The 20,017-nt window shown below is 35.3% G+C and overlaps 1 long non-coding RNA gene across 4 annotated transcripts in view; it reads right to left on the bottom strand.

Annotated features, from left to right (window-relative positions):
• The window catches only part of LOC141516194 (uncharacterized), a 113,406-nt gene extending 94,076 nt beyond the window's left edge, over positions 1-19,330 (bottom strand). Inside the window, exon 1 of one of the 4 annotated variants that reach the window (XR_012476630.1) lies at positions 18,520-19,330. This is a non-coding gene — a long non-coding RNA (uncharacterized LOC141516194). The remainder of the gene's footprint in view (positions 1-18,519) is intronic. The other 3 variants (XR_012476626.1, XR_012476624.1, XR_012476627.1) reach the window with 3 other exon arrangements.
• Between the last annotated feature and the right edge of the window lie 687 nt (positions 19,331-20,017).

The raw sequence follows: 20,017 nt of genomic DNA, 5'->3' as shown, positions 1-20,017 counted from the left end.
GTAACGCTTTAAGAAGGAGATTCATTCCACCAATGCAAGTCAGAAACTTTTCTGCAGTTTATAATTCTAAAAGTATTATTTGACGTACAGAGAAGTTAAGTGTGGTTTGAGTGTGGTTTAAACTAGATCTTAATAGGAACCTGACCCTTGGTAACTTAAGGCAACTTTCTATCCAATACACAAATCAAAAATAACTCTAATGTCCCACAATATACCTGAGTGTCAGATGACAAAAATAGAAACAATTATAGGAGGAAATGAGTGGCACATTAATATACTATGGAGGTTCAAAATGGTCCAAACATTCTGAAAAGTAATGTGAAACTGTACTCAAAACATTATTGAAGTGTGAATTTGTGTGTGTCTCTAAAGACATCAAAGACAGACCCATATGAAAAAAGTATAGATTCAATCTTGTAGGAAATAATGGAAAACAATCAATATTGCTCCATAGAAATTATGATAAGAATTCATAGAAACCTAAGGCGATTTGTATAAACTAATGTAGTAAATTGAGCAGAATCAAGAAAAAAAATTTATACAATGATAACATTTCAAAAGAAAATAATAGTGAAAGACTTAGAGGCAGTGGATAGAGCACTGGCCCTGGAGTCAGGAGGACTGAGTTCAAATTCAGCCTCAGACACTTAAAAATTACCTGTGTGGCCTTGGACAAGTTACTTAGCCCTGATTTGCCTTGCAAAAAAAAAAAGACTTAGGAACTCTGATTTATGCAGTGAACAATATCATAACTCCAGCAAATTGGTGAAAACATTCTTTCTACTTCTGTAGGTACAAAAAGGTGCTTCCATTTTCAACACAGGTAATGTGTTGATTTATTGTGCTTGACTATTCTTATTGATTTACAAGGAAGGACTTTTTTGGGGGCAAGGGAAAGATTTTAATGGGTATACTAATTCCAAGGAAAGAAAAAGAAAAGAGAATGGAACATTTTAAAAAATATTCTGAAAAAAGTTCAAAAGGAAACAGAGAAAAACAGGGCAGTGTTGGAACTACTATGTTAAGTTTAATACATCCTTTAAGAAACATCATTATATATAAAAATGATTAATGATGTCACATAGAATCCTTTTTATGTTCTTTGTATATAGAAAACTGGTATTTATTGATGTCTATCAAATTCATACTAATAAAAATACATTAAAATAATTTTACCAGGGTGATCCTTCCTTCCCCTCCCTTCACATTAAAAGAAATAATGACAAAGAGTCTAATTTAGTATTCCCCTTATTTGACTTGGCTTCTATCCAAACCAAACCAATTCAATGAGCATATATTTAGGAAAAACAAAAGCAGCTCCTTACTTCAAGGAGGTCACATTTAAATGATGTATAATATACAAATAAATAATATAATACAATATAATAATATAATACACAAATAAGTATATACATAATAAGTTGGCACTAACAACTGTGGCAATCATGAAAAGATTCACAGAAGATGTCACATGAGCTGAGTAATGAAGGAAGTTAAAGGGGAAGAAAAGTTGTATTCCCTGTATGATGTGGGGGGCACATTTGATTTCCCCCTTCCCTCATAGTTAATGTAATCACAGAAAGTAAGAAGTAGATAACAAAATGAAATTTTAATATGCTTATGAAATATAAAAAGCCTATATTCTTTCATCTCTTTATGATGTATGTAAAAATTCTCTATTTGAATTGGAAAGGGAGTTGGCCATTGACTAAGTAAAACTTGTCCATGACTAGACTTTTGAAGATAAGCTACTAGCCTTGAGATTATTTGGGGAACCAATATATTTAAGACAAGAGACTAGCTCTGTGGAGTAGAACCCCTGAACTTATATCAGAACTCTGTTTAAAAGAAGTAGAGAATTTTTCTATTTTCCCCTTTCCACACATAGGCTATGGATTTACTTAACAGCATAGTCATTTAACTAATTAGAGATAGCACATCTAACATCAATTAACTGAGATAACCTACTCTGTGTAGAAGTAGACGGAGTAGATCAAGAAAGACTCTACATCCTGAAAAGGAAGAATAAAAAGAATAACCTTGGGGGTGGCTAGGTGGCACAGTGGGTAGAGCACCAGCCCTGGAGTCAGGAGTACCCGAGTTCAAATCTGGCCTCAGACACTTAATAATTACCTAGCTGTGTGGTCTTGGGCAAGCCACTTAACCCCATTGCCTTGCCAAAAAAAGACCTTAAAAAAAAAAAGAATAACCTTTCTTGGTAGAGACCATCTGTGGATTTAAAGGTCAATTGGCCCTGAAAGTTGGAAGCTTATCTGAGAATGAGATCCAAAAAAGATCCTATGTTCCTCAGGTGCCCTCTCTTCCCATGTGCAATGTTTTCTAGGTTTATGAGGAAATATTAGGTAACTACTATTCATTGTTATTTTAAAATTATATTATATTAACTTCTTTAAATCTTTCCCAAATACATTGCAAAAACATTTTTAACATAATTATTTTTTAAAATTTTGAGCTTTAAACTCTCTTTCTCCTTCCTTCCCTTCCCTCATCCTTTCAGAAGGTAAGCTATATAGTATCAATTACACATATGAAACATATTTCCATATCAACCATGCTGCAAAAGAAAAAGCAAACTCACCAAAAAGAAAAAAAGTGGAAAAAAGTCTGCACTCAGAATTTATCAGTTCTCTTTCCAGAGGTGAATTGTATTTTTAATCATGAATACTTTGGATTGTCTGTGATCATATCCTGTCTTGACCAGAGTAGAATATTAAACTTACCAATAGGAACTCATTAGCTGGTTTTAAGAGTGGGGAACCCATAAGGTATTTCTTAAAACCTGGAGATATTGGTCAGCCTTTCAGACAGACCCCTGCTCTGAAGGTTATGTGGCATCTACATAGGAGGTACTATACTGACATGGTAGGGGTAGGGAGGTGAGGTGGGGCAACTTGTGCAAAGACTCAGAGGTGGAAAGTGAAATGTCTTTCACCATAAAGATAAGGAATAACTTCCTTAAATCATAAAATCCCTTCATCCCTCAGTGCTATCGTAGAACATCATCTCTTTTCTACCTAAACTCTCCTCCCTTTCCCATTTTGTCTTTGGTGAATCAGTCCAATTCTACAATGACTTAGTCTCGAGTCTCTTTTTTCCCTTAACCTATCTTCATTCTTTCCCTGCCAAGCCTAAAATCTGGATTTCTCCCACCATCTATTGCATTCACTCCTAGTTATCTATTGCTGGATAAAACTGCCAAAATTGTTTTTAAAACCAAGCTGACACTACAAATTTTTGCCACTCATTACAGCAAGGCAATCCCACTAAGTAATCACCTGGGTGGCTAGGTGGCACAAAGTTTAGAGATCTGGAATCAGATCTGGGTTCTGGAATCAGAAAGACATCAGCTCATTTTTGTTTATCTCTGATTCCTGAACTGGAAAATGAGGGGAATAGTAGCACCTACCTCCTAGAGTTATTTTAAGGATTGAATGATAATAATGATAAAGCACTTAGCATAGTATCTGGGAAATAATAAGTATATTATAAATGATAGCTACTATTATAATTATTAAAACACATCTCAATTTATTTCACTATTCCACTCATGATGATGATTTTTCCAAACCTTTTCATTTTCTCAAACTTCTCATGTTTCACCTTCTTTCTACCCTCTCAGCCTGCTTCATATTTTATTCCCATGTCTCCTCTCTTCACCTTATATTATTCAGATGTCCTCCACCAATATTGCCTGCTTCACCCATCTCAAATGAAAAGTTGATCCTTCTCCTTGTCTCTACATACAAGTTATCTCATTACCATTTGCTCCAGTAGATTTCCCCTTCCTCACTTTCTCACAAACATTCAATTTTTTGCTATTTAGCACTTAGTTCTTTATTGCCTTCAAAAATGCTTATGTCTCCCTCATTTCCCAAAAATATTTCACTTCATCCATTCATTCATTCATCCTTCTTCCTTTGTTAATTACGCTTCTTGAGAATATTGTCTACAAGGTCCATGGAGGCAAGATTGAAGGGAAAGCAATGCAATGAGCTCTTCTCCAGAAAATCTTCCTAAAAAATCTAGAAAATGTGTCAAATATGGAAAGCACTAAAAGCTACAGTGAATTCTTTACCCAATCCTGTTTGGCACAGGGAGACAGACAAGGAGATCTTCAGACTCTGAAGACTGTTCAGGTCAGAAAGTTACTCTAAGTAGCTTTGCAATAGGGCAAGAAGAAATCCCAGATCACACTGAGGTACTGTGATGGGAATGGGTACTAATTGGTAGCTTTGGTGCCCACCACCCAAATTTCTTAGAACATCATTGTCAAAATCCAGACCTTCTAGTTCGCAAGAAAAAAAATACTGTAACAAGTCAGAAAGAAAGAATTCAAGTTCCAAAGAACTACTGTCAGTATCTTGCATGATTTAGCAGTCAACACTATAAAGTAGAATGAAAACTTGAAATATTCTTTTTTAGAGGGAAAAATATAGAAAGTTATAGCCAAGTATAATCTACCCAGTGTAGATTGAGTGTAATGCTACAGGGAAGAAAATAGAGATCATTAATGAAATAGAGGACTTTCAAGAATTCTTGATAAAAAGACCAGAGCTGTGTAAAAATTTTAAAGTGTATGCACAGTAAATATGTGTTTGGGGCAGCTCTGCAGTACAGTGGCCTAGAATCAGGAAGACATCTTCATGAGTTCAAATCTGGCTTCTGACACTTTGATCAAGTCACTTCACCCCATTTGCCTTAGTTTCCTCATCTGTAAAATGACCTGGATACAGAAATGGCAAACCACTCCAATATCTTAGCCAAGAGAAGCCCAAATAGGTCACAGAGAGTCAGACATGACTAAAATGACTCAACAACAACACAGTAATGTAAAAAAAAAAAGATTGAACATAAATTAATGATGATAAAAGGCTTAACAGGGATGAACTTTTTAAATTCAAATAAGAGATGATGTATGTATCCCCTGTGATCCCTATCATCATAAGGATTCATATAAAGAGTTCAAGTAGGCAAGGCCTGGGAGTGGTTCTGTTACTTCTTTATGAATTTGAGAAAAAAAATGGAAAGAGAAGACAAATACATGGGGGGGGGGGGGGCAGCAAGGAGGGAAAGGAAGGCAAGGGCAAATTATCTAACATCAATACAATACACAAGTAGATATCTATGCAAATTATGAGGAAAGGATGAGGAGAACAACTGATATTGGAATTTCATATTGTTTAAAAAAGAAAAAACTGGACATAGAAATACATTTCACTCAACTGTGACACAAGATGGAAAAGGGGGAAGGGATCAGGGGAAATTAGAGAAGGTACATTAAAGGAAGGATTATTACAAAACAAAACAAATTCTATGATTATAGAAAAATTTAACAATTTTGAGGAAGCAAAGAATGAAAATCTGAAGACTTGACAAGAAAAGGCAATTGGAAAATAATGGTATATGTGATGAAAGATTATATTGTGATTAATTTTTTATCAGCATAATAATCAGGAACTCAGAAGAATAACAGGAAATATGCAACCCACCATTCAAATTGGCAGAATGAGATAAAAAAATTTTAGGACACAACAATGTAGAAATTTATTTTAATCAACTATATATATGTGTGTGTGTGTGTGTGTGTGTGTGTGTGTGTATGTGTGTGTGTGTGTATGTGTGTGTGTGTGTGTGTGTGTCTGTGTGATATAATGGATTTTGTTTTTCTTCTGTTCTTAATGGGGGGAGAGGTCAACAGTGAGAAGTCAAATCTTTTTCAATTAAAAATAAGTGTATGTGTGGCTGTGTATGTGTGTATAATATATGTATATCTGCATGTGCATGTGGATATATGTGGATGGAAATATGCATAATATGTATCTATGTACAATTATATATAAACACATATAAAATAAAAAAAACTTGGAAACTCTGAAGACTCATGATAAAACATGTTGCACACCTCCTGACAGATAAAATGGACTCAAAGCACAGATTTAGACTTTATTTTGGACTTATTATTCAGTCATGTCTGATTCTTACCAACTCCATTTGAGGTTTTCTTGGCAAAGACATTTCCTTCTGCAGATCATTTTTCAGATGAGGAAGCTGAGATAAAAAGGCCTAAGTGAATTGTCCAGAATCACACAGCTAATAAGCATCTAAGACTAGATTTGAACTCTTGGAAATGCATTTTCCTGACTCCAGATCCAGCACTCTGTCTACTGTGTCACACAGCTGCTTTTAGGCATAGTCTGAGAGATTTTGTTTTGACTTTATATGTTTGTAAAAATGTTTTCCCCCTTGCTTCTCATTGAAATGGGGAGAGGTGAGAGAAGAGGGGAGGAGAAGAAGCTAATCTGTGGCAGAAAATTTAATTTTGAGAAAAGGAAGCTGTTTAAAGTCACTACCTCCACTTTCCTTCTCACTCTTCTTCATTCTACAGTCTTGTTTTCATTCTCTTTGATTAGAGTAACTATTTTCTCCAAAATTGTCAGTGATTTTTTAATCACCAGATATAACAACCTTTTCTACAGCTTTTGACATTATTGATTATCTTATTTCTTGTAAAGACTCTGGCACTGTTTTCTTCTGGTCCTCCTCCTACCCATCTTGACTGCTTCTTCTCACTCTTCTTTGCTGGATCTTCATCCAGGTAGTACTTACTCATCATCTCTTTTCCCCAAAGCTCTGTCTAGACCTTCTTCTCTTCTCCATCTATACTATTCTATTTGGTGATCTCTCCATGTGTTCAATAATCATCTCTGTACAAAAGATTGTAAGATCTATTTATCCAGCCCTCATCTCATTCCTCAGCTTCTCCAGCCTCTCATATCCAAAAGCCTATTGGACATCTTGAATTGGATGACTTGTAAACATTCAAAATTCAACATTTCCAAAACTAAGCTAATTATCTTTCTTTCCAAACTCTCCCCTCTTTTTAACCTTTCTATTACTGTTAAAAGCATCACCATCTTCTCAGTTACTCAGGCTTACAGCATAGGAATCATACTCCATTCCTTACACTTATCCCTCATATCAAATTTGGTAGCAAATCTTGTTGATACAATCTTTAAAATATCTCTTTGGATGGAAGAGAATTGTGGGAAGATAGCAGAAAAAGGGCAGGAAATTACCTGGTGCTCTCAAAGTCTTCCCATGAATAACAAAATAACACTCAGAGTGAATTACAAAAGGAATAGAAACAACAAAGTTGAGGCAAACAGTTGTCCAGTCTAAGACAATTTGGGAGATATTAAGATCTGACCTCCTGGGCTAAGCCAGACAGATGATGCAAAGACAGCAAAAGCTAGCCCTAGGACTAGCTGTGTCAGAGGCAACCTTAACTTCAAGAACTTTTTGCTCTTTAGAAGGTGTGAGAGTCAGATGACTTTCATACCTTGGTAAAGATTGGTGAGGAGAATGGGGGCTGACCAGACATTGTCCTCCTATATGCCTTTTAGAGCCCTCTTTATCATTATCCCTTCCCACCTTTTCAGTCTTCTTACACTTTACTCCCCTCCTCATATCCAATGATACTGACTGTCTTGTAGTTCCTTGAACACATTTTATCCCCCTGTTATAAGACTTCCACAGTCTGCCTAGAATTCTCTATCTCTTCATCTCTGTCTTGGTTTCTTAGTTCTTAGTTTCAGCTAGTTCAAGCTAAAATTCCAGCTAAAATTCCACCTTCTACAAAAATCCTTTTCTGGGGGAGGCTAGGTGGCACAGTGGATAGAGCACCAGCCCTGGAGTCAGGAGTACCTGGGTTCAAATCCAACCTCAGACATTTAATAATTACCTAGCTGTGTGGCTTTGGGCAAGCCACTTAACCCCATTTGCCTTGAAAAAACCTAAAAAAACCCCAAAAAACAAAAAATCCTTTTCTAATCCTCTTCTAATTGTCTCTAGTTTATCCTGTGTATATTTCACCTGTAAATAAATGATTATGCATGCTATCTCCCCTTTTTTACTGTGAGCTCATTAATAGAAGGAACTACTTTTTTGTTTCCTTAAGGGTTTTTTAACCTTTCTTTGTATCCCTAGAACTTAGTATACTTGCTAAATATATTAAATGTTAAATAAATATCTGTTGATTTGACTGCCAGTTCCAACATCCTAGAAACCAAGGAAAAAATCTTTTTTATTTTTCAAAATTATTTTTTATTTTTCATTAAATATTTCCCAATTACATGTAATAAACATTTTTTACAATCCTTTTTAAACATTTTGAGTTCTAAATTCACTCTCCCTCTCCTGTCCCTCTCACACCTTAATGTGGCAACTATTTGATTTTAATCATACATTTGATTATACATTTGCATATAATGTGAAAAACATATTTCCATTTTAGCAATGTTACAAAAGAAAACCCAAACAAAATAAAATACTAAAGATTAAAGTATTTTTTAAAAGCATTCTTCAATCTACATTCATATCTCATCAGTTCACTCTCTGGAGCTGAATAGTATTTTCAGTCTGAGTTCTTTGAAATTGTCTTGGAATTTTAGATCATTGTCTTGATCAGAGTGGCTTAGTTTTTCACAGTTCATCATCCTCACAAGATTGCTGCTACTGTATAAAATGGTCTTTTGGTTCTGCATACTTCACTTTGCATAAGTTCACACAAGTCCTCCCAGGTTTTTCTGAAACCATTCTGCTTACCATTTCTTATAGGGGGAAAAGCCTTTAAAAACCTTGAATCAAATTCTTTAGATACTTAACAAAGAGTAGTAAATTCCCATGTGTTATTCATTTTACAGAATTCAATGGATTTCTTGAAAGGCATATGGGCTGGCAGTCTATATACAAGCTCAGATTTTACTACTGAGTCTGCTCAACAGGAAAAGTTATTCATTCAACAAAATTTTGTAGAAGTTTATTAAATGCAATTTTCACTGCTATGGAAGTGACCCTGAACTCTTGAAGATTACATCAGCAAAACATAAGCTCTGAGAAGACCAACAAAACTAGAAAGATTTTGATGTAGGGCCAATCATAAACTATATCCCCTTTTTGCCATCCAAAGGGCAGGCTGGTTAAATTTAGGAGAATTTTGGTTCACTAACAGGAGAAGGGTCACCAGGAAAGAAAATATTGGGCCTCAGCAGTTTGTGAAATTATCTGCTAATATATGTAAAATTGAGTATTGTCAAAGGGAATATCCATACCAATGAAATCACAATTCTTTTGAAGTATTGCAACATAAATGAAATATTCTGAACATTCCTGAACTATGCACTGTGGGGAGAATAGTCCCTGTCCTAGTAGAGCTTGTAGTTTGGTAGGAAGACAGCACTAACTAGAACGTAAAGTAGAAAGAGAAAGACCAAGAAGATTAAAGGGACAGAAAGATAGACACCAAAGACAATGATCTTAGAGGGTTCTTCTCAAGGGATCTATGGATAGGTTTCAGAGGGTCCTAGAACTTGGATTGAGAAAAAGTTATACCTTTATTTTGACTAATCTCCAAGTGAAATTAACATTTTTTTCAATTATTTAAAAATATTCTTAAGATTTGGCTTCCCTAGACTGCAAGAACACTTAATGAAATAAAAAGGATAAAAAATTTCTGCTCTGGAAAACTCATCTTGTAACTAGGAACATATTATCATGCCTGCTTTCAGTCTGCTCCATCATAAAGTATAGCCTGAAGTTCAATCCAGACCCGTGGGGAGACTGAGTGCTGTTTAAAACAGAGGACTGAACTATAAAGGCATTCTTTGCTCCTGGTCTGGCCACAGGCCAATCCGTCACTCAGCTCTTAGAAAAAGTCCTTCATACTGAGCTGCCTAGGAGGGTAAATCATCTGAGCCAATGGCATCAGTTTAATTCCTGAGCCTCCAAACAAAACATTTCTGAAAGAGCTCTGTTATTGCTGTTCAGGTCCATTCAATTCAACCATCATTTAATAAGACCCCTGTGTGCCCAGCTTTGTAAGAGGTTATGCTGTAGGGGAGACAGAAAAAGGAAAAGTTTCTGCAGGTACAAATTCTCTGAGAGATGACATAGACCAAGGTAACCATACCATTATTTGATTAAATGCCAAAAAGATAAGTAAGAAACCAAAACCAATAGGACCATGGAGCATCTCAGAAGTTGAGAGCTAAAAGAGAACTCATTACCATCATCTGAACCTGAACAGGAATCTTCTCTATGACTTTTCCAGCAACAGGTTATCCATTTTCCAACTGAAAATCTCAAGAAATGGAGACCCAACTAATTCCTTAATCAGTCCATTTTATTTTGGGTCTCAGATTATTTGGAAATCTTTCCTTATATCCACCTAAATTTGACTCTCTCAGATCTCCCTCCCACCACCCCTGCCATCAATACCCATAGTTCAGCTATCTTCTGTAGTGCAACCTCTCAAATATTTAAAGATTTAAACCTCAGACTAAATAATTCCAGTTCCTTTAAGAAAGTCTTATATATGCCATGCTTTCTCACCCTCTCTCCAACATGGGTCACTTTCTTTTGGATGCTTTTTTTCTGTCAAGATCATTCCTAAAATGTGGTATACACATCTGAATATTAAATACTCTCAATCTTTTCTACCTATGGAAGAATACAGTGAGACTGTTATGTCCATCTTTTGGAATATGTTTCTATTTTTTGTCCACACCTTTGACTTCATTGACATGGATAACTCTGAATGCAAAAACTTCTACCAAAGCATGTCAGCAACTGTATTACAATTTGTAGTTGTATAGAGTTACTGGGGTACTGAAAGTTTGAATGACTTGCCCAGAATCATCTAGCCAGTATATGTCAAAGATGAACTTTCAGTCCCTATCTTCTTCATTCCAAGGTCATTTCTCTACCCATTATACCATACTGCCTTTTTATGTTTCTATCAATATAGCCTAATTTGAGTTGAGGGCTTTTTTTTTCTGATGCCATATCTCATTGCTGATTTATATTGTTTTCTTCTTAACTGCTTTCTAAACATGACTTGCCCCTCTTTCATTCTGTTTTCAATTGATTTTTGAACCCTTATAAAGACATATATATATTTATACTAAATTTTAAGTTATTATATATGACTTCCATAATTTTAGCCTGTAAACATTTTTTATGATCTTTCATCACCCAGTATGCTAGCTTTTTCTTCTCACTTTGAACAATCGAAAATTTGAAGAACATGTTATTTATGCCTTCTTCCAAAACATTGATAAAAATACAGAGAATAGGTCTAAGGATATACCACAAGGCTTTCATTTGGATTGATATTGATCTATCAAATTGAATTCTTTGAGTTCTATCATTTAGCTACTTTTGAATTCTAGCTATACCTTCTTCTAGTACACATCTTTCCAGCTTATCTACAAGTATAACTTGAGAAATTTCATCAACGGTCTTGCTGATATCCAGACATACTTTGTTTAAGGCAGTCTTCTGATATCCCAATGTAGTATATCTATGACAAAAAGGAAAATAAAGTTTCTCTGATGAGTTCTTGATGAACCCTCACTGATGCTTAATGATCATTTTCCTTTCCAATTGCCCACAAAGCATCCCTTTACACTTTATTATAAAATTTTGTAAGAAACCAAGTCAAATTTCTCAATATATATTTTAAAAAATATACCTTCTTTGGACAATTGGAACAATGTCTGCATGTATCTAATCCTCTGACACTTTTCCTGTTTTTCATGATTTTCAAGGATTACTGATAGCAACTCAGCAACCTCACCAGTTTCTTTCAGTACCCTGGGTCTAGTACTTTGAATTCATGGAAACTTAGAATCTCTCCTCTTTTAATTTGTATTTCCATTCCTTATTAACTATTTTCTATTATAAGGTAAAAAAAATTATCATTCTTAGCTGATAAAATTCAACAAATATTTGAGTCAATTAGTTCTGACTTCTTTGTCATTCATTATCATCAACATATCCATCCTGAAGAAAAGTCCAGTCCTTCCTTTGATCATCTCCTTATGTCAATATAGCTTTAAAAGTCCTTTTGGTTGTACTGAGCAGTCTTGACCAACTACTGCTTATTCTGAGCTTTAATACTCTTGACACTACACTTGAGAAATATGCTACTCTTATCTTTATGCTATTTTTTAAATTTTTCATGTCTCCTCTTGCTTTCATCTTCTAATACATAAGGCGATGATAGGCTAAATGACTTGTTCAAAGTCATATGGGCAATATTATTCAGTCTCTTTTGTATCCTGGTCTTCCTGTTTTATAGCCCAGTTAGTTATACCACATTATTTCTTATGCTACTATTTTAATTTTTAATCTATTTCCTGATCTCATCCATTTCACATCTAAGGTGACAGCATATTAAAAAAAAAACATCTTTTTGCTGGCTCCACTCAAAACTAAAATGCAGTCATTACTCAAGTATTAATATATTTTTGCTTCCTATATCTAGTTAATGGGAAGTGAGTTAAACAGAATCTTAGAAATTAATTCAACCCAGATATTTACCAACTATGTTATCTTGGGCAAGTAAAATTCTGTCTTCCTCAGTTTCTTTAGCAATAAATAGGGATAATAATATAATCATATGAAACTTGTTCCTCATTAGTGGAGATATCTCTGTGCCAGAGGTGGGGAGGAATTCTTTAAAGAAGAGCTCCATTCTGAGAAGACACTGATATGGTAGAATATAGCTATCTCAATCACATCCTTATCCCCAGCTTGCTACACTAGGGATTTCTGGAAATTTCCCACTGGATGAGTTCTACCATGCTCTCTCTTGGTAGAGATAAGTTACTTTGCTTCCAATGTTAAAGCTTCTTTGCTCTGCATTGTCTTATTTTCTCCTATGAATACTTTTCTCTGATATCTGTTTTGCTATCAATAAATGAGTTTCTTTGCTGATTGCTGTGTACAAACATTGGGAAACTGGTGTGTGGTGGGAAAGAAGTCAAACCTTGAATATAAAACTTGATTCTCTCCTTTCATTTTCCCATTAAGGAAGAGAAGACAGAAATTTAGTTTCAACCTAAAAACCACATCTTCTAAACTAATGATATTTAAGTGAACAGCAGTTTACAAGCTAGGATATAATCTTAACCTAATATCTCTTCACTCTTAGGAAAGAAGAGTGTCTAGGTATCAGAGTCCAACTTCCTACACCACCTCCTGACAGGAATTAAAGTTTCCCCTAGAGAAGAGTGTGGTGAGATGTGGCTATAGATGTCATTCTTCTCTTCAATCCACACAGCAATACCCCGGTGATGTCTGTGGAGATAGCCTTTGCTACAAAAGTATTTTTAACTTGAATATGATAGCATCAAGCATAATCTTGTTTGATTTTATTTATCCATTTTTTAAATTTCTTTTTGCTTTCTTGAGTTTCTGAGAGCTCTTCTGAGTGTACTTTTAAAGTCTCATTGATGCTTTTTTCTTGCATTCCAAACACTACTCCCCTACTTCTTCACCAAAACACTAATCCAACCTATCTATAGCCATATGAAAAATAATACTCCAAATTACTAAAAATTAGAAAAATTCATATTGAAGCAACTCTCAAGATTCCACTTCTCACCTATCAGATTGGAAAATTTAAAAATGATGGAGGGGTTATGGGAAAATGGGTATATTAATACACTGCTGGTAAACCTATAAAATTTGTAGTGCTGAGTGCCACAGATTGGCCAAAAACAGAATTTGGACCAACCATGGTTTATTGAGTTCATCAGCAAGAGAAATTCTCACTCAAAAAGGAAATGATTTGCCAAAGAAATAGTACACAAGGTTTATATGGATTTTAGGGAGTGAGGAACAAATGGGAATGGAGTAAAAGTTGCTCTATTAAGGTCCCTTTGGGAATTTAATGCTAATCTGAAACAATAGGCCTTTTACTCAGTTTTGGGGTGAGGAGTTTCTGTATAACAGGATACAGGGGGCTAAGCTGTCTCTCAGAACAGGTTGCACATCAGTATACCTTGGTACAGCCTATTTTGGATTATTTACATTTGGAGAGTACAAACATACATGCGAGAACCAAATGGAGTGATTCTCAAAATGAAGTAGCTCTGGATCCATAATTGGTACAGTCATTCTGGAAAGATATTTGGAGTCCAAAAATGTTGTCAAACTAATCATGCCCTTTGATATAATAGTATTACTATTAGATCTGTACCTCAAGAAGATTTTTAAGAAGAAGAAATGATCTTTCGTACAAAAATATTTGTAGTAGTTTTTACTTTTTATGGTGACAAAGAATAGGAAGCGAAAGGGTTGTTAGCAGTAAGGGAATACTTAGAAAAGTATGCTATGTGAATATAATGTAATATTGTTGTGTTGTAAAAACTGATGAGACTTTTTCAGATAAACCTAGAAACACTTGAGTTGATACACATGAAGTGAAAAGAACCAGGAAAAACAACTAACACTATACCATCAGCATTGTTAGAAGGAGGAGGAAGAGAAGGTGGAAGAAAAGAAGAAAAAAGACAACAATAGCAGGAGTAACAGCAGCCAACTATGATTAATACAAGGAAGAAGGAAGAATCATGATTCAAGAGATTTATGATGAAGAATGCTATCTATTTTCTTTACCAAGAGGTGGTGGCCCAAAGGTAGAATGAGATAGATTTTTGGACATGGTCTTTGTTATCTTTTACTCAATAATTCTATTTATCACATGTTTTTCTTTTCTTCATTTTTTTCCATTGGGAAGTAGGAGAAGGTTTGAGGGAAAAGACTAAGTGATTGATAATCAAATGTCTTAATTTTGAAAACTATTTCTTCCCCCCCAATAAAAGATATTCCTTGTAACAAATAAGTAAAATAAAGCAAAACAAATTCATATATTCTATGTCTGAAAATACATGTCTCCTTTTGTACCTACAGTCAAAAAGCAGGAAGTATGTTTCATCGTCAATCCTCTGGACACATGATTGTCCAATGCATCAGTACATATCTGCCCTCTCACATCACCTCCAATTATCACTCCTATCTTCCTTTCACTGTAGAAGCCCTACCATATTCCTAGTCCCTCAGACTCCCAACCTAGGAATTGTTCTACATTCCTCACTATCTTTACCCCACCCCCATATCCAATCTGTTGCCAAAGGCCTGCTGGTTTTATCTTTGCAATAACTCTTGAATATGTACCCTTATCTCCCTTATATCTATACTATACTGGTGCAGTCTCTCATCACCTCATGCCAGGCTTACTTGAATAACTTTCAGGTTAATCTATCTCCCTCAAGTTTCTTCCCCTCTCAAATCTATCCTCCTTTTAGCCATTAAACTTATTTCTCTAAAGTGTAGATCTGACTATGTCATAAACATGCCCTCTTCCCTTATTCCATGCTACTCCTTTCAGCTAAACCATTCTTTCTCTACATATACTCATTGTGATGTTTACCTCTTGGGATCTATTTGCACATATTAAGTTTACCTCTTGGGCTTCTAAATCCATAGCCTTTCCTCATTATGTTGTCTTTTCTTTTGTTTGTTTCTATTTTCAGCCTCTGTTATTTGGTTGACTTTTGAGCTAGTTCCACTTCCCATTACTTCTCACACTTTTGAATGAGGTGGGCAGGCTTTGTTCTGACTTATCTCTTCTGTAGTTTAGATCTTGGTGCTGTTGCAGTTCTGGATGGGATGGTTGGATCCAGGTCCCATTCCATAGTCTTTAATTTCTACTTCCTTTCGAGGTGCTCCAATGGGAAACATTGGCAATAGTTCATTTCTTTTTTCTTCTCCTTGGATAATACTCAATGAGAATTTGGTTTTAATTTCATGATAGACTCCAGTTAGATGCTAAAAACTTTGCTAGTCTCAGGCTTCCTACAAAGCACACCATCACATGTACCTGGTTATTGAGTTGACCTTGTGTGCAATAAGACTCCAAATGTTTGTTCCAAGACAAAATATCTTCCTCTTCCCATTGTACACAATCCAATGGACTGGCTCCATTTCCTATTTCTGTTTGGACAGGTCAGGACCAAGATTTTCCTGGTTTTGTATCCTAAATACTAGACTTTGTATTAACTTCAGTCTCTTTCATTGTGTCCCCACTGGGAATGGTTTCAGAGTGAGGGCCCATGTCTTTCATACACTGTTAGATCTGGCTGGGTTCAGGACCCTCTGGCATGTTTCTCACCCAGAGTTCCCACAAAGCTACAGTCAATTATAGCTCATATCAGTTTCTACCTCTCCTGTCATGACTCCTTTTCCAGTGACAGAAGGCTTCTGGCTATCTTTTTTGGTTTGTTTTTTTGTTTTTTGTTTTTGTAAAACAATGGGATTAAGTGACTTGCCCAAGGTCACATAGCTAAATATTAAGTATCTGAGATCACATTTAAACTCAGGTCCTTATCCACTGTACTACCTAGCTGCCTCTGGCAATTTTACTTGGACTAGGACCAGAAAGGGAGAGGTTGCTGATGTTTCTCTTTGATGATCTTAATGATTATTTTTCTGATGCTCTTTTAGATATTTGTCAGAATCTATAAGAGACAGTGGTACTTCTTTATGAACTTTCACATTGCTATCTTAATTGAAAGTCAAATATCTAGACTAGTCTTCAATTCATTTTTTTTCAGAAAGTTCTTCAGAAGAGAAAGGTAGGTAATAGGAAATGAATAGCAAGTTAAGAAGACGGGTTGTAATACCACTACTAGGTCTATACTCTAAAGAAATTATGAAAAAGGGTAAAAACATCACTTGTACAAAAATATTCATAGCAGCCCTGTTTGTGGTGGCAAAGAATTGGAAATTAAGTGAATGCCCTTCAGTTGGGGAATGGCATAGCAAACTGTGGTATATGTATGTGATGGAACACTATTGTTCTAGTAGAAACCAGGAGGGATGCGAATTCAGGAAAACCTGGAAGAATTTGCATGAACTGATGCTGAACGAGATGAGCAGAACCAGAACATTGTACACCCCAACAGCAACATGGAGGTGATGATCAACCTTAATGGACTTGTTCATTCCATCAGTGCAAAAATTAGGGACAATTTGGGGCTGTCTGTGATGGAGAATCTGTATGCAGAGAAAGAATTATGGAGTCTGAACAAAGACCAAAGACTATTACCTTTAATTTAAAATAAAACATTATATTATTATTATGTAATTTTGCTATCTCTTATACTCTATTTTTCTTCCTTAAGAATATGATCTGTCTCTCATCACATTCAACTTAGATCAATGTATATCATGGAAACAATGGTATACTAACAGATTGTCTTCTGTGGGGGGTGGGGGGAGGGAAGCAAGATTAGGGGGAAAATTGTAAAATTCAAAATAAATAAAATCTTTCTAAAAGTAAAGAAGAAGAAGAAGAAGAAGAAGAAGAAGAAGAAAGAAGAAGAAAGAAAGAGAAAGAAAGAAAGAAAAAGGAAGGAAGGAAGGAAGGAAGGAAGGAAGGAAGGAAGAAAGAAAGAAAGAAAGAAAGAAAGAAAGAAAGAAAGAAAGAAAGAAAGAAAGAAAGAAAGAAAGAGAGAAAGAAAGAAAGAGAGAAAGTAAAGAAAGAGTTGTGAGAATGGGATTTGGATTTGTGGAAATTAACTTATCACTCTAAGTACCTGTGGATTTACCAGATGGATGTTCCCTTCACTATGACTGATTATGATTTTTTAATTGAATTTCTCTGGTCATATTGGCCATGACCTGGTGGTCCACTCTCTGGTAATGAGTCATTCCAAAACTGGGCTGGGTCAGGGTGCAAATGATACTCCAGGTACTGTGCTTTTCATTCAGTATGACACTCACTGCTCATCTTGCGTCTTCTCTCCTTTCTTAACTTGTTCCCCTCCCCTACCTCCAAAAGTGCTTTTATTCCCTACCCCACCCTGCTGGCTATTCAATACCCTTGTTCATATGTTCTTCCAATGAAGCTTAATCTCACTTAAGTACCTCTTATAAGTAAATATTAAAGACCCCTTACTCCTAAACAAATATGTAAATAGATGCATATGTGTATATTATATATATACATATTTAAATTCATACCTATGTAGCTCTTTAAAATATATAAAATATTTTCCACATGATCCCATGGAGTTATTAGTATAATTATTATATAAAGATGTTAGAATCTTCATTTATGCATGAGGAAAGTGAGGATCAGATGGTTTATGTCTTGCATGTCTCACTCTGAGCTCCTAGGTAGGTAGCTACCCCAGGTTCTAGGTATATTTTGAGTTAAAATAATCTCTAAAGTTTTGATTGAACTTCTACAAATATATTTTACTTTTTGTCTATTAACCTGATACACTTAGCTCACAACAATTAAGTGGCACCATTATATATCTTTATAATTATTATACTACACATCTTTATATCACTATAATTATCTTTCTCTATAATAAACTTTGAATTTACTCCCCACAAATATATACATACTCAATGGGAACTTTGCCTTTTTATGAATTGTGTGTAAATATTGACCCATTTGGAATACACACACACACACACACACACACACACATACACACACTCACTGTGTGTGTGTATACCGAGAGAGAGAGAGAGAGAGAGAGAGAGAGAGAGAGAGAGAAAGAGAGAGAGGAGGAGACATTCACATGTGAATGTTCCACCCAAATTTGTAACTAGGGAATATATAAGGACTACTCATACCTCTAGAACTGCGAACCTGCTGAAGTCTTCTATTAATATTTACTGCTTCTCTCCACCTCAATTTGTTCCCCACCAAGCACTGTTCTTTAGCTATCTTTCCCTAATAGGTGCTGCCCTATGCTCCAGTTAACCATCAACTCTGGGTATTTTCTGGGTCACTTTTCAACCCCTACAATATACTTTATGAATAGGATAACTATTAGCTCTTTTTCCAGCTCTGTTAGTTATTTCCTCCATTCACAGAGGTGGGACTTGAATAGTTAATGTGCTTCTACCCTCCAGAGAAGAGACTCCACAGAAAGCACCATTTGCTCTGCCAGCCTGTTCACTCATATCTTTCTTTACCTCACTTACAGTCCGTAGGACCACCCATTGATTAGTCTTCCATCTAATAGAGATGCTGTGATTAGTAAATCTTTCCCCTGCAGTAAAGGTTACAGATCTCCTCAATCAGTATTCTCAGTAACTATGGAGCTCTCTTGTGGTCTTCTGAGTCAGTTATCTCAGCCAATGGTTAAGAAGCTCTTTCCTCTCAAACAGGTTTAGTCTAGCTATTAAGTCCTTTTAATTCTTCTTAGAACTTTTCTGTTTAACTGTAGCTCTCCTTTTTAACTGAACTGCTCCATCCTCTTTCATATTCCCTAGATCTTTCAGTTCAACTGTCATATAACTTATAGTTAGAATCCATTTAGATCTTAGATCTTATTGTACAAATAATTCTGAGATAAATTTCCTCAAGGTTTTACTTCCACATGTAGAAAATAGAGTAAGAGACACTACATCAAGGAAATGTTTAAATAGACCCCAGCTGCCTGCATAGACTATGCAAAATAGGAATGCCTGTGCTGGGTAGAAAATTCTAAGAAACTGTTAACCTTTGTCCACTTGGTTCAACAACATATCACACTTGTCTCTCTCTCTTTCTGATGTTTCATGTATTAATGAGTTGAAGACAATTTTTGTTCTGGAATTGGGCACCTGTATTCTAAGTCTCACTTCTCATTGTGAATGAAGGGGCTTGTTTCTCCTTTTAGAATGATTTGAGGGCAGCAGAAAATAGCAGTGAAGCGATTTGGTAGGCCAAAGCCAAATGGATAGTCTTGCCTTTTCACCCAATTCCCTCTATATTTCCCTGAAATTTACCTGTAATTCTTCTTTTTTCTAATTAATATTTAAAAGAATTTTGCTAGATTTGGGTATAAATCAGATCAATTTTCCTCAGCAAAGCTCACTTCCTAGAGAATAATCTTCTCAGCTGTTGGAATGAAAAAATAGTGTGCTTGAAAAAAATTAGGCTACATCTATTCAATGACAAAATTCAAATGGAGAATTTTTAAAGTCATCAAATAGATATTTTGTTTATTGGCAAATATCAATATTTTTTGTTTGGAAACATCTAGATGACTGGACCATATACTGCTTTTTTGAATGATTCTTGCTATGCAGAAATAGCATAGAATAATGAAAAAAATTAGATTTAGAGTCCAAAGGTCTGGAT

This window comes from Macrotis lagotis, chromosome 1 (genome assembly GCF_037893015.1).
Source record: "Macrotis lagotis isolate mMagLag1 chromosome 1, bilby.v1.9.chrom.fasta, whole genome shotgun sequence".
Classification (NCBI taxonomy): Eukaryota; Metazoa; Chordata; class Mammalia; order Peramelemorphia; family Peramelidae; genus Macrotis; species Macrotis lagotis.
This window is presented reverse-complemented; position numbering and strand designations above follow the sequence as displayed.